Here is a 21,284-nt window from a genome sequence, read left to right as displayed (position 1 = left end):
TATGGGATGTTTAAATAGCAATCATAATTTGTGAAATATTCAAGGCTGCATCTGCATAAAGTATGATGCTCGCATTATGCAAATGTCATGTATGATGAATGAAATGCATCAAATGTCTTGAGGACACCCAGATGTTAAGCCTACCAGGATGCCAGGAAACATGGAAGGAGGTGAGGAACATGATTTCTTCTCGAGCTAATTGATTTTCATGTTCCAGCATCACCTTCTAAATACTTGCAATCAAGAAGCAAGCTACAGTCACAGTTGGCTTGTTGCGGTTGTCTTTTTCAATCATCGTTCTCACTTCCCTTTTCCCAGCACAGCCCAAGAAGCAACATAGCCTGTTAAATGGTTAAACGAGACCATTTCCATGTACACGCAGCGTTTGAGCGTGAATGCTCATGAGTTAAGCACTTTAAAGTTTTCCTTCTATGGCCAACAAAACAGGCAGAAAGGCCCTGCTACTATGCACAGGCATGTACGAGCATTGAGGATGGAGGAATTCCACTCCCAGCATGAAACAATGGCCCAAGAACCAGCAGGGAGATAGGGCTCTGTCCTGGTGTCCCAGAGCTGCAAGGAATCATCTCTTGATTGCCATGAAATTCTGAAGCTCATGGTGCAAATCAGTTCTCCAATAAAGACGGTTCTTCTCTCGTATCACACACAAGGCTGATCAACAGGACCAGGATAAGGGCAAGGGCTCCTATCATTTTTACTGGCAGATTAGTGATGAACAAATCGTTAATTATCACACGTATTTGGGAAAACGTCTACTACTCCTCCTTATCTTTGAGGCAAAGAGGTGATGGCCAGATTTCTATCTTCATTTAAATGAACAGGGAATGCCAGTCTAGCTTTTCCATATGGTGGAGGAGGACGTGGCTGCAGCAGGTGGGACACAGAGCAGATATTAAACACATGTCAGGCATTTACACACCATGAGGACCTGCCTTAGGCTGTATTCGCTAAAATCATGAACGTGCCAACAGTGGGAACAATCCTGCTTTGACCCAGAGGGAAAAGATTGGGACAAAAAGCCTTACAAGTACTTAAGCAATTGACAAATGAAACCTGTGCTTTAGTCTCTCCTAAGGTGCTCAGCAGTGGTGCTGCACGGGAGGGCTGCGAGCACGCCCAGCTATCCAAGGGATCCCTTGGGGCAGGACCTGTGTAGAGCATCAAAGCCGTGTGCTTGCTTGAGCTCAGAGCACATCTCCTGGCTGCATCCCGAGATCGACTATCCAAAGTAATTTTTTTTAACTGAGGCTTCGAATAAAATAGAGTAAGCTCATAATTAAGTTAGAAATGTAAATCTCAGTTAACTTCAATGATGCTGATCTTATTGATATGGCAAATCAGTAACTGTCTTGAAATGACAGATTAAAACTGATAAAAATAATTTTACTATTGAGCACATCATTTGATGTTGTAAAAATGGAATTGGTGAAAGCCAGTTAAAATGATGACTATTGAATCTGTTCGCAGTGATGGATAGCTTTTAAATGCACGTAACTTGCCCACAATCTGAAATTCAAAATCATTTTTGGTAATGTCCCCAGTAAAGGAACACTCAGCCATAAATACACATTTTTGTCTGACGGGAAAAGTATTCTACTCTAAATACCAATATATAACCTCACATTCTACTCAGTTTAACTTCAGAAGAGTGATGTGTGTGTGCTGTACTTAGCAGACGGCAGGTTATACGTCAGCCAGTTCCCAATTGGCACTTGTTTAGCCTGAGACTTTTGTAAAGCCCACCAAGATTCAGCAATCCATATGGAAAAGTAAAGTCAAGAATATAATTTTTCTTGCCCTAGACGCTATCAGACAAAGTGATTAAAACCACATCAGTCATTTGATGCAATAGGAATACTGCCCATGGAGCGAGTGGCTGCTACAGGATCAATACCTTCTGTTTTATAACAAAAACTAAACGCTTTGGCTTTGCTTGCAGTTTTTCTAGCAGCGAGGGGCTATTATCCAGTGCCTGCACTCAATTCCGTTGACACCCACTCTTAAATGTTATGGATTCCCAAACAGTTCATGCAAATTCACATTACATCTGTCGTTAAAACACTCTCTCAAGTCTCTTTGGGAGTCAGAGAGATCGTGGTTGCGTGTGGGTAAAGTGAGCACAGAGTTAGAAGCCAGTTGTGGCTTCTAACAGTTTCTGCCACAAGCTTTCCTCTGCAAAATACCAACCCGGTAGCCAGGAATGGGATGGAGCACCTGACCTGCCTCAGTTTCCCCTCAGCAGGGGGGGATAACGACACTTATCCATGGTGTCCCTCAGGAATTTGTGGGGATTAACTGGTTAATATGTGTTAAGAGCCCCAGAGATGGAATACACTAAGTGAGAGGAAGGCACGTTTATCAGCCAATCCCTCCCTTTTGCTCCATCTGCTCCTGCACGTCCTGCTGGAGCCCAACCTTTCCTGGTGGGACAGTCTCCCACAGTCCAGTGGCCGTACCTGCTCACCAACCAGCCCTGATATTAAACCCCAGTGTTCCGTAGTTAATTCCAGCCCATATTTCCTTGCTCCACCCTCACATTTACCACTTGCGCTTGACTGATCATTAATAACGCGCACCAGAATATATAGTGGTAATAACATAACAGCACATGATATTGTTCTTCTTTGACTTGGGACTTCCTCGCTCTTTGCTGATTTGTGTTGCAGCTCTCCTTAATGTATTGTGCGTGTGTGAGGGGGGATTTATACTGCAGCAAACCACGGCGCCGGCTCTAATGCATCTCTTTCCCTCGCCTCCTCCGAGTGCATGAATCTTCCACCCCCCGATGCTGCGCTGATATTAAACACATTATTCTGGTTTGATTGAATACTAATGAAATGAAATTTCTTCAGTGAGCTACTCCTTCTTGCCGAAGCTGAGCGGCGAATACATAGAGAGGAAAAACGGGGGAAAATGGAACAAGAGCTAAACTAGAGTGACCATTTTCACCTCCATTAGCAGTTTTATGCGAGATATGATAAATTTTAGCGTCAGTGGTGCAAACTCCAACATCTGCTCCATCTCTGCCTCACAGACGTGTTGACAGGTGTAGTCTCCTCTCTAGCATTGCTTGGGAGCTAACAGATGGACTGGCAGCAGTAAATAAAGGGTAAATCCCACCGGCGGTGGCAAGGGGCTCCTGAACTTTTCCTTTGTTTTCCCTCATTTGATTTCGCATCTCTAGGCTCTGTACTCACTGTCTATAACAGCATTTAGCAAGGAGTTTCCTTCTCTTTAATCCTTTCTCTTATCTCCCTTGAGAAGATGAAAGCTAAATGATGTTAATCTGCCCAATACTTCTGATCATCAGGAGTGCAGTTGAAATTACCACCCTGGCTGGAAATTAATTGTGAAATAAAATGAGGTTGGGGGGAATGTCAACACCTGAACATTGTTTTTTCTCACACACTGAAGGACAGCGCTCCCCAGGCCCAGAATTCAGTGTACAACCAGACCTGCTGGAACAGAACACAGACCAGTCCTTTCCAGAGCCATCGTGCATGGGACAGGAGGAAGATCGCTGCGATTTGGTCATAACGATGCAGAAAATTTTTTTCCATCCGAATAGAGCCAGTTTTTCTTGGATCTCCCAATTCCTCCTCAGCTGCTGCTGGTATTTATAGTACTTGAGCATTACAAGCAGAAAGAAAGAGAATCCTGGATGTTCTTCAACAAGAATGAGGTTACCCACTGGGAAATAACAACATGCAAAAGCCGCTTTGCTGTTCTTATTTTTCTGATGAAAGAAGCTAAGCTAAGATACTGAGGAATTTGCTGGCTTTCCTGTTGGCTCCATCAGGGCTGTTCCTGCATTATAAATCAGATTTTGCTGCTTTTTTTTCTTTCTATTACTTGTATAACTCAGCTTAAAATATTCCGTGCTCAGGAAGGTAATGATAACCTGTATGAGCAAGGCAGTATGAAGACATCTTATGGATAACACAACCCGTTCTGCACCAAGCCTTAATAATCATTCAGGTGGTTCTGCAGAGCAGCATCGGTACCTGATAACGCTGCCAGTACAGGGTGACACAGGGAGGGGGGACACGACCTAGCTGGGAGCAGGGAAGCAGCAAAAAGTACGGGACTGGTAGAAGCATCTTGCATATTTTCAAGCCAAATGAGGAACAGAGAAGCTCACAGCACTGGGGGGTCAGTAGTGCAGAAGTCAGTCCTGCAGCATTAAAGTCAAAGAGGGGGACTGTTTAAGTCCCCAGGGCTCAGCAGAGAGGGGCTTTGCCCACAGTGGGTGAGGGTCTGGCTGCGTTCTGGCTTCCACAGCACCCCCTGTCCCAGCTGGATGCTGAGCAGTGACCGTGTGGAGCCTGCACAGGCGATGCTGCTGAGCACACGGCCGCTCTCAACAGGCACCTGCTCTTCGCTCCAGCCCCAAGCGCCTTCTGCGAACACCTAGCAATCCCCCGATCCCTAATCACAGCCTCCTCAAAGCCCTTTAACATGAAAGGATTAGGACACAGAGTCTGCATTACCTTTCACACGCGTTCACATGTCAAACCCAAGCTGATCAGGAATAAAACACTCTGATGTAACTCAGACAAACATTCAGAACTGCTTATAACACACACGGAGATGACAGACCCAGGGAAAAACTGTACCGCATTTGAACTTCAAAGCCTTTTTTCTCCCTTAGTTCCTAGCCGCTTGCCAAGACCTGGTGAGTCCATAGAGCTGGGTTTTCTCCGCAAGAGCTGCTGATGGTTATTAGTTCTTAAAACTATTCAGGGAGACGGTGTCTCTGCAGTCCTGAGGCTCATTAGGCTGCTTTTCAGGCTGAGAAGCAGCTCTCCAGAGTAAAACTATTTGAACACAAAACTTAGACCAAAAATTCTCTAATACTTGGCGTAAAAAATATTAATTTGGGGAGTGGGAAGGGGAGTTAATGAATTTCACACTTGTGAAGTGCTATCAGATTTTAGTGCCATCTGCTTATGCTTAAGACACTTTCCAAGGCAGCTTTCCTGCTCTGCGTCAAGCCTCTCTTGGTGAGAGACCATGTACGAGGGAGAGGGGTAACCTCTTCTCCATGCTTGGCCTCCCAGGGGAGCTCGTATCAAGCGTTACAGTCTGACGCTGAATATATGTGCAATCAATTTATAAATAGCAACAGCTTTTAACTACTTTGTTGAAAGAAAGGGTGAAATGAAATAAAATCAGAAACAAATGGTACATCATGTGGCGGAACAGATTCACCCTCTTCTAAAGGCAATTTTGCATTTGTTCTGTATTGTATTCATTTACTCTCTAATAATCCTAAAGCATAACAAATTCATGGAGGAATTACTTCACTCACCAGAGGGAAAGCGATAGAAAAAGCAAAATCCTCACAGCAACATAAGGCAGAAAGAAGGAAGCATGTAAGGCAAGTCCCTCAAAAGTCAAAGGACCCTGTCTGATCCTTCACTCTTCCTTAAACATCAAAGTATGTAACCCTTGAAATTACCCAGGGTGTGTGGCTGTTCCAGGTTTCACATACAAGTGGCCACAGGGCTCAGTACTGCCCAGTTCAAGAAGGAATACCATAATCCTTGCCCTAGACAAACCAGAGCACAAGGGATGTTGTTAAAAACACAGCCCTGACTCATGCAAAAAGGACAACACAAAGCACTTGTGGTGCCCTGCACCGGTGGGACACGGGTGTTAGGTATTATATCATATCCTTCAGGTATTTTTGGAAGGGGGTAGTGCAAATGTCCATTTCTGGAAGAGATGGAAAAGCAGCAACAGCTCTGCAGAGGTTTCCTTGAAATGTTGTGCCTGCTGTTTTCACAGAGAGCTTTCTGCTGTTGACCCCAGGTGGTACACACACGACTCCTCCAGCATAGAATACACACAAACCTTATCTAGAGACATTAAAGAAAGCTGCTTGACATTGAAAATCAAATTGATTTCTTGCCAAGATTTCACAAGGGCATGTGTGACAGCAAATGACATGCTTAAGCCTTGCAAGAAGAAAATAAACATGTCCAATGCAAAACCCATCCGTTTCTGTGCCAGCTTGAATTATGCACATCTGTACTGATTTGACACCCAGCTTGCTTGGCAGCAGAGGCAAAGTGTGTTGCCACAAGCTGCAATAGATAAATAGGGTAGAACAGTGTGCTCTGTCTTAAATAAGGCTGCAGAGAAAGCAGCTCCCAGTTCTAAGGCAACAGCGTCCAGTCCCTTTGTTTCTCACTGTCCTATTTGATAACAGGGGCTTGGAAAGCCACTGCAGGACTTTCTTTTGGCTTCCTTTTCCTTTTGTGCTCTGGACTGAGCAACTTGGGAAACTGTCAACCACCTTCTTTCTTATAAGCAGGATAGAATTTCAAGTCGGGCAGGAACAGCCTCTTTCCAAGGAGCTAGCAATTTATTGTTGAAGGCACTTTGATGGATAAGGATACCTGAAGCTCACACCCTTGCTCACTGAGCAGGCACTTGAACATGAGGCTACCATACCCAGAGTGATTTCTTATCTTAAACGCCCAGCAATCTAGGGGTCCCTCTCACCGAGCACCTTTTCATTTCCTGGAAATCTGTGTTCCAGAGTAAAAGGAGCCATCTCAACTCCAATTTTTAAACAAAAGTGATGGAAATAGAACCGCTCACTCTTACCCTGCTGTGTGACCCGAGGTCTCTCATCCCTCTGATGACATTCCTCTTGAATTAGTTGTCGAAGCAGAGCACAGACTCTTCAGGCCGAGCACCATCCTTTAACACGAGCCGCATGTCATGCCCAGCACATTGGGATCACTAAATAATCCTTCCTATTTCACTACCTGGTGAACAGAAACAAATGTATAAGTCCCTGCACTGCTTCCACCCACCAGAGATTAATGTCACTGCCACCTCCTGCTGTGCATTTTGCTATATTAACATAAAGTTTCTATTGCACAGCAGTTTGATCCATTTGTGTTTATTTAACTCCTGTGTTCTGACAGAAGAAGATGAAGAATCTGCATAATTAATAATGACCCAAGCAATCTCACTTAATGCCTGTTCTGAAACCCCTGACTATCCTCGTTAACTAACGACATCTATAATAGCACCAGACAGGTAAAAGACTCCTTGAGTCTGTTGAGATATTATTCAGCTGGGATTACCAATGGGGGTTTTTCAGCTCTAGCCATTAGCTAGGAGTGCTTAGGTCGTTCATAAAACTTCTTTTACTTGTCAGGGAGGGAGCACAAAAGCAAGGCTGGAACAAAATGCTGTGCATCAGGATGAATTTCCTGGTTTTATATAGATATAGATTGCTATAGTCTTTCTTTGCCAACACCAAAGCAGAAAAAGGCATAATAGGAGTTCTCCAGACAACAAGCCATTCTCCCAACAGCTTTGGAAACATCAATGACTCCTTAAATGATCACAATAAGCTGTGCTTGCTGTGATACCTTCATCCCCAGGACCTTCCTCTGCCTCTTCAAGAGAAGATAAACTGGTTGTGTTGCTGGCTAGGTCCGGGTGCCAGTCCCTGCGAGGCGCTGGAGGAGCAGGCACAGCATCTCCAGATTCCTAGTGCCTACTGAGCCCCAAGTTCATAGCCCAGTCCGTGTGATCTTAGCACAGGCTGCCCAGCAAACCTCCTGCTTTGGCTCGGCTTCCCTTTGAATTGGAAACACTCTGTGGCACAGCAAACTCACCACCCTGCCAGCGAGTCTCCAAGCTGTAGCCAGTGCACCAAGAGCAGCGCTGCTTTAACTGGTGTCCTAACTTATTATGCAGCGAGCCTCAGCTGCCCTTCAGCATTGAGTCTGTACTGACACTATTTTTACTTTCATTTACTAGCAGTTTTGAAGGGATTTAAAGATCATGCTCCTTGTGTGTCTCTATCACAGAGCATCAAGAAACAGGGAAATGGAATTTTAAGGTCAGGAGGCTGAAGGAAACCAGCTTTAGCTTTCCAGTTGCTCAAAGAACAGGTTCAGCCCAGTCCACAGCAGCAAAAGCTTCACAGGTTGGATTTTATGATCTTAGAAGTCTTTAAACAACCTTAACGATTCTCTGATTCTGTAATTAGGTTTTTCCTCCTGGCCTGAGCAGATCTCTGGGCACACACGAGGTGAGTTTGGGCTTCTGACCCCCACAGCAGTCCAGGACACAGGGCTTTAATCATCCCAACCTCGGCTGCTGCTGAAGTGATGAGCGCCCATTTCCCATGGTGCAGGAACACACGCAGGAGCCCTGCTCTCAATTTGCAACAGGCAACAGCTCCCTGGTCCAAGGTGCCTTTTAATGAGGCCACGGGAGATGTAAGGCTCTGAGTGGGCAAAGGCTTTATCTCCTCCGACGGAGTAAACTTGTAATTCCCAATATCGGAACAATGCTGGTTGCCAAATCAGATGAAATGCTTAACACGGGCTAATCAGATTCTACATTAATGAGAGAAAATATGAAACTAATCAACACCCAGGCAGGTCTCTAGGCTGCAGGCCTATTAAACTTCATAAAAAATTAATGACTGAAAGAGCAAAATCGTTTGTAAGGGGTCTCCAGTGGCAGTGGTAGCGTCTTGAGTACTGTTCACCTCTCATTACACTGAATTAGCCTCACTTCCCAACCCCAAACACCATCTAGTGAGCAGCCATTTCTGCTCAGCCCTGGGTAGCTCTGTTTCAAGAGTCCTGACATATTTATCCACCCTGTCTCTCACCTTTTGCTCCACTTTCATGATGGCTTTTTCCATTTTAATTAAGGACATGCGTATTCCAACAGCTCCTGGGAAATGCCTTTGTTCCCCGAGGTCTGCAGATGCCCATGGTGAGGATGGAGCAGGGCTTCTCCATCGGCTGCTCACAGGGTGTGGGGTGGAACCTGCAAAACAGGGGGTAGCTGGTGTAAGAATGAGAGAAACACAACCGGCTGCCAATACACTGGTGTATTTGCTTCAAGTTATTTTCCTGCTTGGAAAGGGATTTTCATTTGGAAACATAAATGAGGGCAAGATTCAGTAGAGCAAGTCAAGAGGAGGCCACAGACATGATCCAAGGGCTGGAGCACCTCCCATATGAGGACAGGCTGAGAGAGTTGGGGTTGTTCAGCCTGGAGAAGGTTCTGGGGAGATCTTAGAGCAGTTTCCAGGACTGAAAGGGGCTCCACAAAAGCTGGGGAGGGGGCTCTTGATCAGGAAGAGCAGGGACAGGATGAGGAGAATGGATATCAGCTGGAAGAGGGGAGATTGAGTTGAGATCTTAGGAAGAAATGTTTTGCTGTGAGGGTGGGGAGGCCCTGGCCCAGGCTGCCCAGAGCAGGGGTGGCTGCCCCATCCCTGGAGGGGTTCAAGGCCAGGTTGGATGGGGCTTGGAGCCCCTGATGCAGTGGGAGGTGTCCCTGCCCAAGGAACTGGATAATCTTTTAAGGTCCCTTCCCACCCAAGCCATTCCACGGTTCTATGATTCTTTGTTATGTCTGCAAGGTGGCTTTGCAGCAGTTGCAATCCCTTCAGAGCTGATGGGATTTAGTCTCAGTGCTGCCAGTTCCACTGCGCCACCTCCAGCAGGTTATGAATTACTAATGAGATGCAAAAATAGAGATCATAATACAATGAACAATACAAGAGTGGAAACAAGGCAGATTCTTCTGGCTTACATTGTGTTGAACAAAACGGATACTCCACTGATAAGAGCTGTTCTACTCAAGTATAAACAAGACAAGTTAAACCTGCCACGTCCAGTCCTTTTCTCACACGCATTGTTCAACTTCTCCCATAATTGCAAGGTTGTGCACAACAAATCACTTAAGTGATCTTCTGTATTCAGTGTTGGGGAGGTAAAACAATAATTTCTTTGACTTTTTTGGCTGGGAAAACAGAAGACCATTAGAAGAAACCTTAAATATTTAACACACTGTGCAAATTAGATGTTTAAGTACATGTCTGGTTCAGTGAAAGAAAGGTAGGGGAGGTATGTGAAGAAGTTTGAGAAAGACATCTGGAGGATTCTGTAATCATTGGGTTTGTACGTGTGTCTCAGAAGACCCAGAGGTTTTGACGTGAAACATCTTCATGCCTGATGGCTATCAGGGGCATAGTCCCGGTCCTATTTATTACCCGGTGCAGCTGAACTAAGCACCACTTGTTTCTTAATCAGGTTACAGAGGACTGTCAGTTATGTCTTCAGTATTGAGACATTTCATTTTCTCTCCTTCTGTGGTGTTGCAGTACATCAGTGGGAACTCATTGCCGGTAATGAACCTGTTTGGAGAATAGAAGTCCCACAGCTTATCAAAGCTTAATCTCTGCACATTGCACTGGAGAAAAGGCCACATTCTCTGCTGTCTTGGACTTTGTGAAATCATTTACCTCTGCACAGATAAGTGTACGTTTCTGCCATTTTGGTGTAGCAGCAGCTGAGATCCGCTTTGCTCTCTGCTCTCAGCGATGCATGAAGCTGCACGAGATGAAGAGCAATGCAAAGTGCATTTTCTGTGACCCAGCCATATGAAACCTCATGAATTTGCTTCAGAAGCGGCACCGTAAAGCAGCGAGTCACCAAAGTGTATGGTGGTCGTTTGAGCTGTAGGATCCATACTTAGTTCCTATATATCTTCAAAGGCAAATAAGCCATGGTTGCACTTTAAGCAATAGGTGAGACACAAACTAGACTGGGATAATGGATTCAACCTTCTTCTTCGTTCCCCTAAGAGGTCTGGGACAAATTTTTGCCCAGCAGATGAGATTTCTCACCTACATATTTCAGACTCTGGATCTAAAGACTACAATTTCACAGCCTAGAACAGAGGCAAAGCAACTTGTCTAAGTCAATGGCAAAGACAGAGCTAAAATTCATCTTTCCTGACCTCCAGCTTAAGTGATAAGGCTGCGCCTGACTTCAATACAAAGTTGTCATCCACACTGCCACGTACTCTCACCTTGCATGAAGTTGCAGTATAACAGAAATGCATGACCACCCCAGCAAAAAAAAAAAGCTCTGACCCATCATCAGATTTCTCTTGGCTTCTGCAGTTCCTGTAACTGCACTGCTGTATAAAGTTGTTATTAAATATTTGTGCTATTGATGGGTTCCTCCAGAACTCATTTACTTTAAGAAATTTTGGGTATTACTGAATAACAGAGGTGGGATCCACTTGTCCACTGAAATACCAAGAACTCCATCTAATCTGTGATTTATCACCTGGACTGACTCAGGCTGGGAAGGTGGATGTGCAGGATACAAAAAGGAAAGAACAAGGCAGGTGGGCACAGGTGGTGGGAGTCTTTGATGGCCACACAAAGAATACAACATCATTAAGATGATGGATGCAGCTCGTCCTCTAGTTTATTATCTAGGTTGTCTCTTCCAGGGTCGCCCTGTCTGCAGGGCAGAGGAAGGGGCTGTGTGGTCTCGCATCAAGCGAGAAGGCAAGATTGGCACAAAGGGCTCTGAGAAAAGGAAATAAATCACTTGCCTGGATACCCTGGATTCTTAACTTTTTCAGGCAAAGCATATTTATTGCTGAACCTCATCATGTTACTAATACTCAGTTAGAATGCAATAAGTGAGATCAGCTCATTAGAAATCCAGGCAATGTATTCATGTGGGGATTTTTCTTCTCTTTTGGGAATCCTCTCCTGTGTAAATAAGATACATAATAACCCTTCTCTACATTTTACACGTGTGCGCCGCTTTTCAGCCATAAATGTCACAGTGCAGCATAATTATCCCCATTTTCCAGAAGAAAAAAAGAAGTACAGAAGGGTTTGATCCACAAATCTGAGATGTGACAGCTAAATTTGGGTGCCCATGTAGAGTGCAATTTTCAGTCCTCCCACCATCTCCTCTGAAAAAAGGAGGAATTGCTCAGGCAACAGCATCAAACCCCCTTGCACCGACAGCCAGGCTCAGATTTCCAAACGAATTCCCCAGATTGTTTATGGTCTGAGTAAAGCAGGTTTGGGACAAGGGCTCTCAACTCAGCCAGAAGCTGTTCAGAAAAGCAGGGATGAAAATCAGGCAATAGAGAGGACAAGGTGACCAAAACATTAACCCTGCCCAGGGAAATCTGATGATCTGTATTTTAAAAACCCACCCAAAGCACAGATGAGATGGAACACGACAACAGCGAGACCCAACAGAGCCCATAAACCACTCAGCAAGGCATGATCCCTCTGCTCCATCCATCCCTCAAGGACCTACCACTTTCCAGCTGACACTGCCATAGCTTCAGCTCCATTTAAATTCTGAATTTATACAAAGGCACTGTAAGTGATTTTGATTTTCCAGTGGAAAAATAGGGTCTCGCTGTATCTAACCCTTTGAATATTTTAATCTTTAAATCAATAAAATCCATTAACCAAATTGCTCCCCTTCTCCCTTTCTCCGTGTATCCTATCCAACCAGAGCAGCTTTGCCATTATTTATTTATTTTGAAGCACGTTTCGCAGCGCTGGTGATGGATTGAGCACTTCTGCTGGTGCAGTTCAGCTGTCGAAGGGTTGCCACAAAATCACAGTTTCAAACTTTGAATGGAAACAAATGGCCTGTAAATGCGATGCTCGAGAGGAAAAGGCACTCCACAAAGAGCCTGAAATGTTTATAGATTTTAGGCTTCATGCTCTGTATGTGCAAATCAGAAGTAATGATTAAAAACAGCTCTTCTCTTTGGAAAGGTTAAGTGTCTCATCTCATACAAAGGAACTCTGTGTACCAGCACTCTTAAATCCTGGAGTGAGATCAAGTGCATGTAGTCTTGATAACGGAATATTTAGTGAGAAAGAATGAATCTCGGGGAGGATTGAAAACATGGAGAGCAGGCAGATGTGCTGCAGCACTTGGAACTGTGTTGATGAGACTGAGTTGGAAATTCACCCAACAGAGAACACTAAAAACTAGAAAACTACTTGGAGATTCCTGTGTTTAGGTGAGGATACATCCTTACCACGCTGAGAAGGCAAAGGGGCCAAGCCTTCCCCACTCCCTCTCACCAGGAGTTCCTGGGTAGTCTGGGTATGGATGGAAAAAGAGGCAAAATCTCTTGGAAAAACCACATGTTAAGGTAACGGTGGGCACAAATTGAATTTATCTCCAGTTCTGGGATGCAGCAAGAGCCGCTTCAGTTGTCAAGGCTAGGAGGAAGATCAGGGATGGCTTTCTCAGATACAGCCGCCAGAGCTAGGCTTAGGAATGAACCTTCCCCAGTCTTAGGAGCTTAGCAATTGATGAACTGACTATTTCATAATACACTTTAAAAGAATTGTGGATCTAGGACGTAAAGTCTGATGAAGGAACAGGAACAGGTCCGAAGGCAGCCACAGAGACGATTTGAGGGCTGGAGCCCCTATGCTATGAGTCCGGGCTGAGAGAGTTGGGGTTGTTCAGCTTGGAGAAGAGAAGGCTCCAGGGAGACCTTAGAGCAGCTTCCAGTACTGAAAGGGGCTCCAGGAAAGCTGGGGAGAGACTTTTTACAAGGGCCTGGAGTGATAGGATGAGGGGGAATGGCTTTAAATTGGAAGGGGGAAGATTTAGATTAGACATTAGGAAGAAATTCATCACAAGAGTGTTGACGCCCTGGCCCAGGTTGCCCCATCCCTGGATCCAGTGGGAGGTGTCCCTGCCCATGGCAGGGGTGGAACTGGATGGGCTTTAAGGTCCCTTCCAACCCAAACCATTCCACGATTCTACATTCTCACTAAAACTGCAGAAAGACACTAAGAACAAGGTTAGGTCTGGAAACAGTAATTCTGTTCATCGGCCTGTTGCAAACAATGAACTGGGCAGAGCCCTGTATCTCTAGCGAAAAATATTTTTCTTACTGGTCTGTTGGAGCTAATGAGCTAGTTTTCTAAATGAAGTCTCTAACCATGACATTAAGCAGAATGGGGAGGAGAGTAAAGGGGCTGGCAAGAGTCCATAATTAATTTTCTGACATTTGGAGAACTGTGACATTGGGTCTCATCTGTCTGTGATGAAATACTCCATAGCCCTAAGGCAAGTGAGAGTATTTAACCAGTGTTCTGACACCCAGACAAATAACAACTTATTGTGTCTCAGACTCAACAGAAGGACAAAAAAAATAAAGTGTCGAGGGCTTAAAATTAAAGCATGGAAGTATTGTTATGACTGAGCTTCTCAAGCAATGAAAATCCATTTTTGGTGTATTGGCATTACAAAAGGCAGGGTTAAAACATTAAGTTCTGGCTCCTTTCCAGGCCAGTACCCTGCTTCTGCTGCTTCGGGCATGTAAGAAGAGATGCTCTGTTGGCATAAGAAGGGGGGAATTGATGGGAAGAAAGCATGAGCTGCTGAGGAACATGAGGAACCAGCACCTACAGCCTGGGGCTGGGCACCACCGGTGTTTGCTGCTGTTTGGAATCCTTGTTTTAACAGAAAAAACTAAAGAAAATGGCAAATGCTGGGTTTGTACGTGGTAGCCCTGTGCAATCAGAACTCAATGAGTACACGAGACCAAAGCAACCGACAGGAGAATTCCCTCCCCTGACCTCAGGACGGCTGCCACGGAAACAAGGAGAGGTTTTGTGAAGGATCCTTGGTTTTGACTTCCTGAACATGCAAAAACCAGAAAATCTAGTACAGCGAACCCATTTAAATAGTGTTTAGTGAGATAATTGCAGCAGCTAATTGCCAAATAATAATAATAAAACATCTTGAAGTTTGCTAATGGATGGGTTGAAATACTGTAATTCTTAACAGATAGCAATTAATACAGGCTTGAGTATCCAATAAATTAAGAGACCTCAGCTATTCTCTACTGGAACCACATGATGACATATTATATGATGACAGCTCTGGCTTAGAAATCAGATCTGTCTGGAATCCCTTTATTTTTATGGAGACAGACAGACATTCTCTCGTGGAAACTAAACGAAGTTAAAGCCCTTCTGTAAACAGTTTGCAATCCCTGTATTCATTAAACTCGAAAGAAATTGTGCTGTTAATCAAGTCTTCATTTTAAAAGGATCAGACCTGGACCTGTCCTACAGCCCTCTCTCTCCCCTTCCCGTTTCCAATAATCACAGATCAAGCTTGTGTAAATTAAAGCTAAATTTGGCTTTCTGTTTAATTTAGTCAGCTCTGCCCTTTTAGCCACAGTATCATTTGCAAAGTGTGACCAGAAGATTTGAGAGTCAATTTTTTCCTGGTTTTCCTTTGGTTCATCTTGCAGGGTATCAAGCTTTCCTTCTCACAAAGTCCTTTTTGTCTAAAATACATATATTTGCTTGTACCATCTGAAGCTGACAGCACGTGAGCACCCTCTGCACTCCAAAACAGCTTTATTCCAAACTGAAAAACATGAATATTTCAAGGGGTGGGTGGGGTGTTTGGTTTTATAGACCATTGTTTCAGGCAGTGGCACGTAGCTTCTTCATCCCAAGATCGAAGAGAAGGCTATTCTGAGTTACATCTTTCAGAAACGTCTCAGTGTCAGAGTCCTTGACATCATGACGTGTCACAGCCGAAAGGATGGCACGCTCCTTAAAAACACTTGAACAAGGCTCTTTTTTTCATTCTAAAGATAGAGCATAACATTTTCTGTCTTCAGAGGAATGAAGGCAGCTACAGAAATCACACACGGACAAAGCGCTGAAGGAGACTATCAGTCCCTGGATTGCAAAGAGCAGCAGCGCGCCAGCAGGCCTGGGTTCTGTTTCGCTCTCTGCAGCACACACACATATGCCTTCCCCCCAAGATGCAGAATGAACCGTCAAAACCATCTGAAAGCAGGGGAAGTCTATGAATGAGTTTGGAACTGTCACTACAATCACTTCTCTACTGTCACTGCTCTAAAAATGAGTATTTCCATAACGAAGCCAATGCCTGGCTGTAATTGAGAGAGTCTTTCTCCGAGAGGTCGGAGCAACCTCAGTTGGGCTCAGTTGCTGCCGCTCTCTGAAATGAAATGATAAATTTAGCCAAAAAAGGGAAGCGGTGCCTTCCATCAGTGAGCATTCGATTGCGGTGACATAACAATGCCACCAGAGCAGTTTAATTCTTGGCATATTTAGAGGTGGCATTAGGGAGCCTACCAAGGTAGCAATTTTCTAGATAATCAACTTAATGTCTTCATTCGAAGTGCATTTATATGTGTAAGTTAATTAGAGGAGTTAATTGTCACAAATGGCATCAAATCTGCATTTTCCAGTAAGCTTTGTTTCATGCCAGTTTGTGATTCAAGGTAGCTGAAAAAGATAGCCTGATGTTCCCATCCGTTACGTGCACCACGAGCAAACTTCATTGGTCGCTCTGACAGGTGCCCTGAGGGGGTTCAGGTGCTCCTAATGCTGAACCCAAGCACACGCTGGGGGCAGAAGGACAATTTTCCTGCAGCAGATTCATAGAATCATCGAATACTTTGGGTTGGAAGGTACCTTAAAGTCCATCCAGTCCCACTCCTGCCATGGGCAGGGACACCTCCCACTGGATCAGGGGCTCCAAGCCCCATCCAACCTGGCCTTGAACCTCCCCAGGGATGGAGCAGCCGCTCTGGGTGACCTGTTCCAGGGCCTCCCCACCCTCACAGTGCAGAAATTCCTCCTTGTGTCTACTCTAAATCTGCCCCTCTCCAGGTTATGCCCATTGCCCCCACTCGGGTCACTACAAGCCTTTATGAACAGCCCCTCCCCATCGTTGTAGCAAATACTCATCCCAGCCCCTAAAAGTCTGCCCCATCCAAACTGCTCAGGGCTGGCAAAGGGTAAAGAGGAACATTTGCTGGTGAAAATAAGAAAATGGAAATAGAAACTAAGTGACCTTCTTTATTTTGTGCTATTTCAAAACAGTTAAGTGTGCCACATATCTGCAAGACCAGCGCAAACCCCTAGGGAACCAGGATGAATATGGATCAAAATTACTGGCAGTAAATAAGGAATTGCAAAAAATGCCTCTCAAGGGGTGGCAACACGTTTCCATTGCTCGCACAGAGGTTCCCCCACTGCAACCCCATTACAGGACGCTGTGCTGTAGGGGAATAATGCTAGAAAGGAACTCGGGGGATGGGTTCACAATTGTCTCAGACCGTTATGCTAAAACTGTGTAAAAAAGGATAAAAGCAGACAGTGATATCTGGCCTCAGTGAAGCAAAAGGGAATTTTACCACATGCTTTAAAAAGCCCAGAACTCCAAACAGAGTCTGTAAAAGCTAAATTGCTCTGCGTAGCTGTGCTATATCTTCAGATTTAGCAGGGCTATCTGAGTCCACAGTAAGCACACATGTATTAAAATAATGACTCCTTTCCTCTTTTCAGAAGGGTTAATGCCTTGGGTTGAAAACAAGAAAGCATTTTTGGTGGTTGCTTTTACAAATTCATCCCTCTAAGGAGCTCTCCACACCATTCTCCTGTCCTCCTTTCTGCTGGGCTCCCCCATATTTCCCTCCTTACATTCCCTTCAGCCCCATTTTCGTGTTCATTTTTTAGGTTACTATGTACAAGCCAACTTGGAGAAAGGCTGAAGGCATAAAACAACAGGGCCATAGGCACTTAAGATAACACTATGAGAGCAAATGCCCCCTCTACTCCACTCCCGTGAGACCCTACTTGGCGTCCTGTATTCAGTTCTGGAATTCCCAGCATAAGAAGGAAATGGAACAGTTGGAGCAGGTCCAGAGGAGGCCACAGAGACGATCCAAGGGCTGGAGCATCTCTCCTATGAGGACAGGATGAGAGAGCTGGGGTTGTCCAGCCTGCAGAAGAGAAGGCTCTGAGGAGAGCAGCCTTCCAGTACTGAAAGGGGCTCCAGGGAAGCTGGGGAAGGACTTTTTACAAGGGCATTGAATGATAGGACAAAGGTGAATGGCTTTAAATTGGAAGGGAGAAAATTTAGATTAGACATTAGGAAGAAATTCTTTGCCATGAGGGTGAGAAGGCCCTGGCCCAGGTTGCCCAGGGCAGGGGTGGCTGCCCCATCCCTGGAGGGGTTCAAGGCCAGGTTGGATGGGGCTTGGAGCCCCTGATCCCGTGGGAGGTGTCCCTGCCCATGGCAGGAGGGTTGAACTGGATGGATTTTAAGGTCCCTTCCAACCCAAACCATTCTATAATTCTGTGAAATACAGCTTTTAAAGTACAACTTCACCACGAGCCATTTTCTGCCACTGGTGCAGAGCCAAAAACCCCCTTCTCTGCTCCCCAAACTCATCCACCCAAACAGCCTGAAACCCAGGAAGGAGTTTGCTCTGCGTGTGCCAAATGAAAGAAGCAAAGGTGTAAACTCACACAAAGGCAGGAGGAAGCAGGGAGGAAAAATATGTCTTTCTGACTGGTTTGTGTGAATGGAAGCTGCTGGTCCCCACCCGGCAGTACAGACAAGCGGATTTTGTGTTGTGACATGCTGATCTGCCGTTACGTTTTGTGGCAGCAATAGTAGAAGAAAGGAACATATGGAAACTTTGATTTCCACACTTACACTACTCCTGCTATCGTGGTTTTATATCCAACTATTCTCTTCAACATGAAATTTAATCAACTTCTAAGCATTCATAATCCACCCATCGCCGCAGCACCCAGGTGCCAATCACAACAATTAAAAAGAGCAATTGCTTCCCATGAAAGGGCCAATTTTCTGGTTCTTCTCGTGAGAAACAGTTCTTGCCACATGGATGGGAGGGTAGGGACTTACAGGAAGGGCACTTTGCTGGCTCACAAATGCAGGAACAGCACCATCTCAATGCAATGTATTCCACAAAGAGGGATGTTGGATAAAGGGTTTACACCCAGAAAAGAAACATTTCAACAGTAAAAGAATGGAACGTACCTATTGCAAACTGCTAGGAGAGTGTTTTCACCTTGCACACAGGTGCTCAGCTGTCCTGCTCCCATCACAGTAGAGAAGCCAACACCTGCAACTGAAGGACGGACAAGAACATTAGGTTTTGCTCAATCTTATGAGTTACAATTCCATGTGCTTTGGCAACTTAAGAAAACACACATTTTTCCCTTGCAATTACTCAGCTACTGCCTGTGTGCTATAACAGCCTTATGGATTTCATAGAATCATAGAATTGCTTGGTTAGAAAATACATTTAAGATGATCAAGTCCAACCACACCTGCCCACTACTAAACCGTATCCCTGAGCACCTCATCTGCCCATCTTTTAAATCCCTCCAGCGATGGAGACGATTTGGGAAGGAAGAGTCTGGGCAGAACACAAGAGGCAGAACAGCCAGTGCCTGATTTTAAAGGAGTTATTACATCTTACGGTGATCAATCAGCAGTTGGCTCAGCCACGCGGGAGGAGAGGAACGGGAGCTGGCACAGCAGCCGGCAGCCAGATGTACTGCAGTCAGCACAGCTTGCCAAAGCCTCCTACCCCTCCAGTTTTTCTAACATGGTTTCCCATCAAGAAAAATAGAAACCATGACAAGAGGGGAAATATAAGCAAAAGCCTGACACATTCAGCAAGATACTGAGTGCTACTGCTTGCTTACAGTGATGCAAACTAGGATTGAAGTACAGTGCTAGGCTATTATATACGTGGAATACACATTTTTAAGCTCTCTATTAACCTATGTGAGCCCGCAATTAGATCAATAACGCTTGAAGGGAAGAACTGTTTCTGATATACACCTATACCGAATAATGAAGGACTGGCCTCCAGGTACTTCAGCCCTATCAATAATAAACATTATTAGTAAATAATAGCAACGAGGACTTGCAGTTAACTTTTAAAGTCGGCGTGAGACCAAGAGCATGCTCAAGTACGTTTCATGCTTGTTTTAATTGCTACAAGACAAATAGAATGAGGACGGATGTTCGCTCAAAAGTGTGTGATTCTGTTTTGCTGAAGCACTCAGATTTTAGTGTGCTATTGTCGAGCCTATTTGGAGTCAATTGTGGGTAGAATTGCAATGAGAGATATAGTTGCCTAGCAAAGGTCTAAGATTTCCATTTAAAATTAATGTGAACTGTTTCTCTGAATCTGACATATGGGCTTTGAGAACCCCTGCCAAGATGTCAAGCTAGAATGCTCCCCCTCTAGCTCCAAAAAAATGCTGGAGGCAACTTTCTCCTGGTATTTTGGCATTTGGCTCAAACGCAAAACAAAGAGGCACAGAAACCTTCCTGCAGCAGAGCTGCACAACACGGTCAGGTTACAGAGTCACAAATAACAGGATTGCTCAGATGAAGCATCAGCTCTGCTGCCTCCAGGACCTCGAACCACCCTCAGGATGTCTACCTCAGAGGTGGTTTGGGGAGGCTTCTCATCCTCTGCCCTCCAGCAATCTCATCCCCCAGGATAATATCCTATCATCTCCAGCACCATAATGCCGTGAGGAAAGGTCCTTGTCCCTTTCAGATCTGTGAATTTTCAGCCACAGTGAAGCCCTTTGACACTCCACAAAGACAAGTGGTCAATGGATGCTTTGAGCAAACCAAGCCCCTGTCTGAGGGATGCGGCCAGAAAACATCAGAGAGATCAGAGTGGCACGGGCGGCACCAGAGCTTCTGGTTCTTCTGAAATCAGATCCCACCGAGTACCCTGCTCTGTGACCAGCACAGAAAGGAGCAACAACCGCTGTGGTGCTGTGACAGATGCACGGTTTGTGGTAGAACTGCTGGCATAAAACTGGTGCCAAAAGGAGATTTGGGAAGCGCTCCATTCCTATGGGAACGGCATCCATTAAGTAACTCATGGGGGGAAACGCATTAAGGAAACGCATTAAGGAAAATGATATTCCCATTTAATCCCTTTCCAAACCTCTCGGCTATCTCTAAGGTTTGTCATCATGACCTTTCAGAGCCCCCAGGTTTTGCTCTGAAGGCAGACTCGGTTCTAGGTGCTCTGCTCCTGAACCAGGCAAGCTGGCACTGTCCCCAGCCAGGTCCCCCTGTATCACTGTCCCCACCATCTCCTGAACCTTTGTCCAGTTCCACCCTGGGCACAGCAAAGGCCTTTTCAAACCCTCCAGCCCCCATCTTCCAGCTTTAATTCCCCTTCCATCAGACCAGATTCTGATCTAGATTTTTCTGGAGACCTGAGCTTGCTCGTTTCATAGACTCATAGAAGGATTTGTGTTGGAAGGGATCTTAAAACCCACTGAGTTCCACCTCTGCCATGGGCAGGGATACCTCCTACTTGGAACAGCGTTCCAAGCCCCATCCAACGTGTGAAACTCTTTGTGGTGAGACACGATGGCACTAAGGGTGAAATCTGCCAGGGGTTATAGAGAATCAAAGATTAAACAGTCTCAGAAGGCAGCGCAGGGAAGGGGAACTGTAGAGGTGAGGGGGAAGGAGAAAAAGCAGCATCAAGGTCTATAAACAATCCATTCTAAAATGTGAGAAAAAGATACAGATACTAAAAAGGGCTTC

The sequence above is a fragment of the Phaenicophaeus curvirostris genome, chromosome 24 (assembly GCF_032191515.1).
Source record: "Phaenicophaeus curvirostris isolate KB17595 chromosome 24, BPBGC_Pcur_1.0, whole genome shotgun sequence".
Classification (NCBI taxonomy): Eukaryota; Metazoa; Chordata; class Aves; order Cuculiformes; family Cuculidae; genus Phaenicophaeus; species Phaenicophaeus curvirostris.
This window is presented reverse-complemented; position numbering follows the sequence as displayed.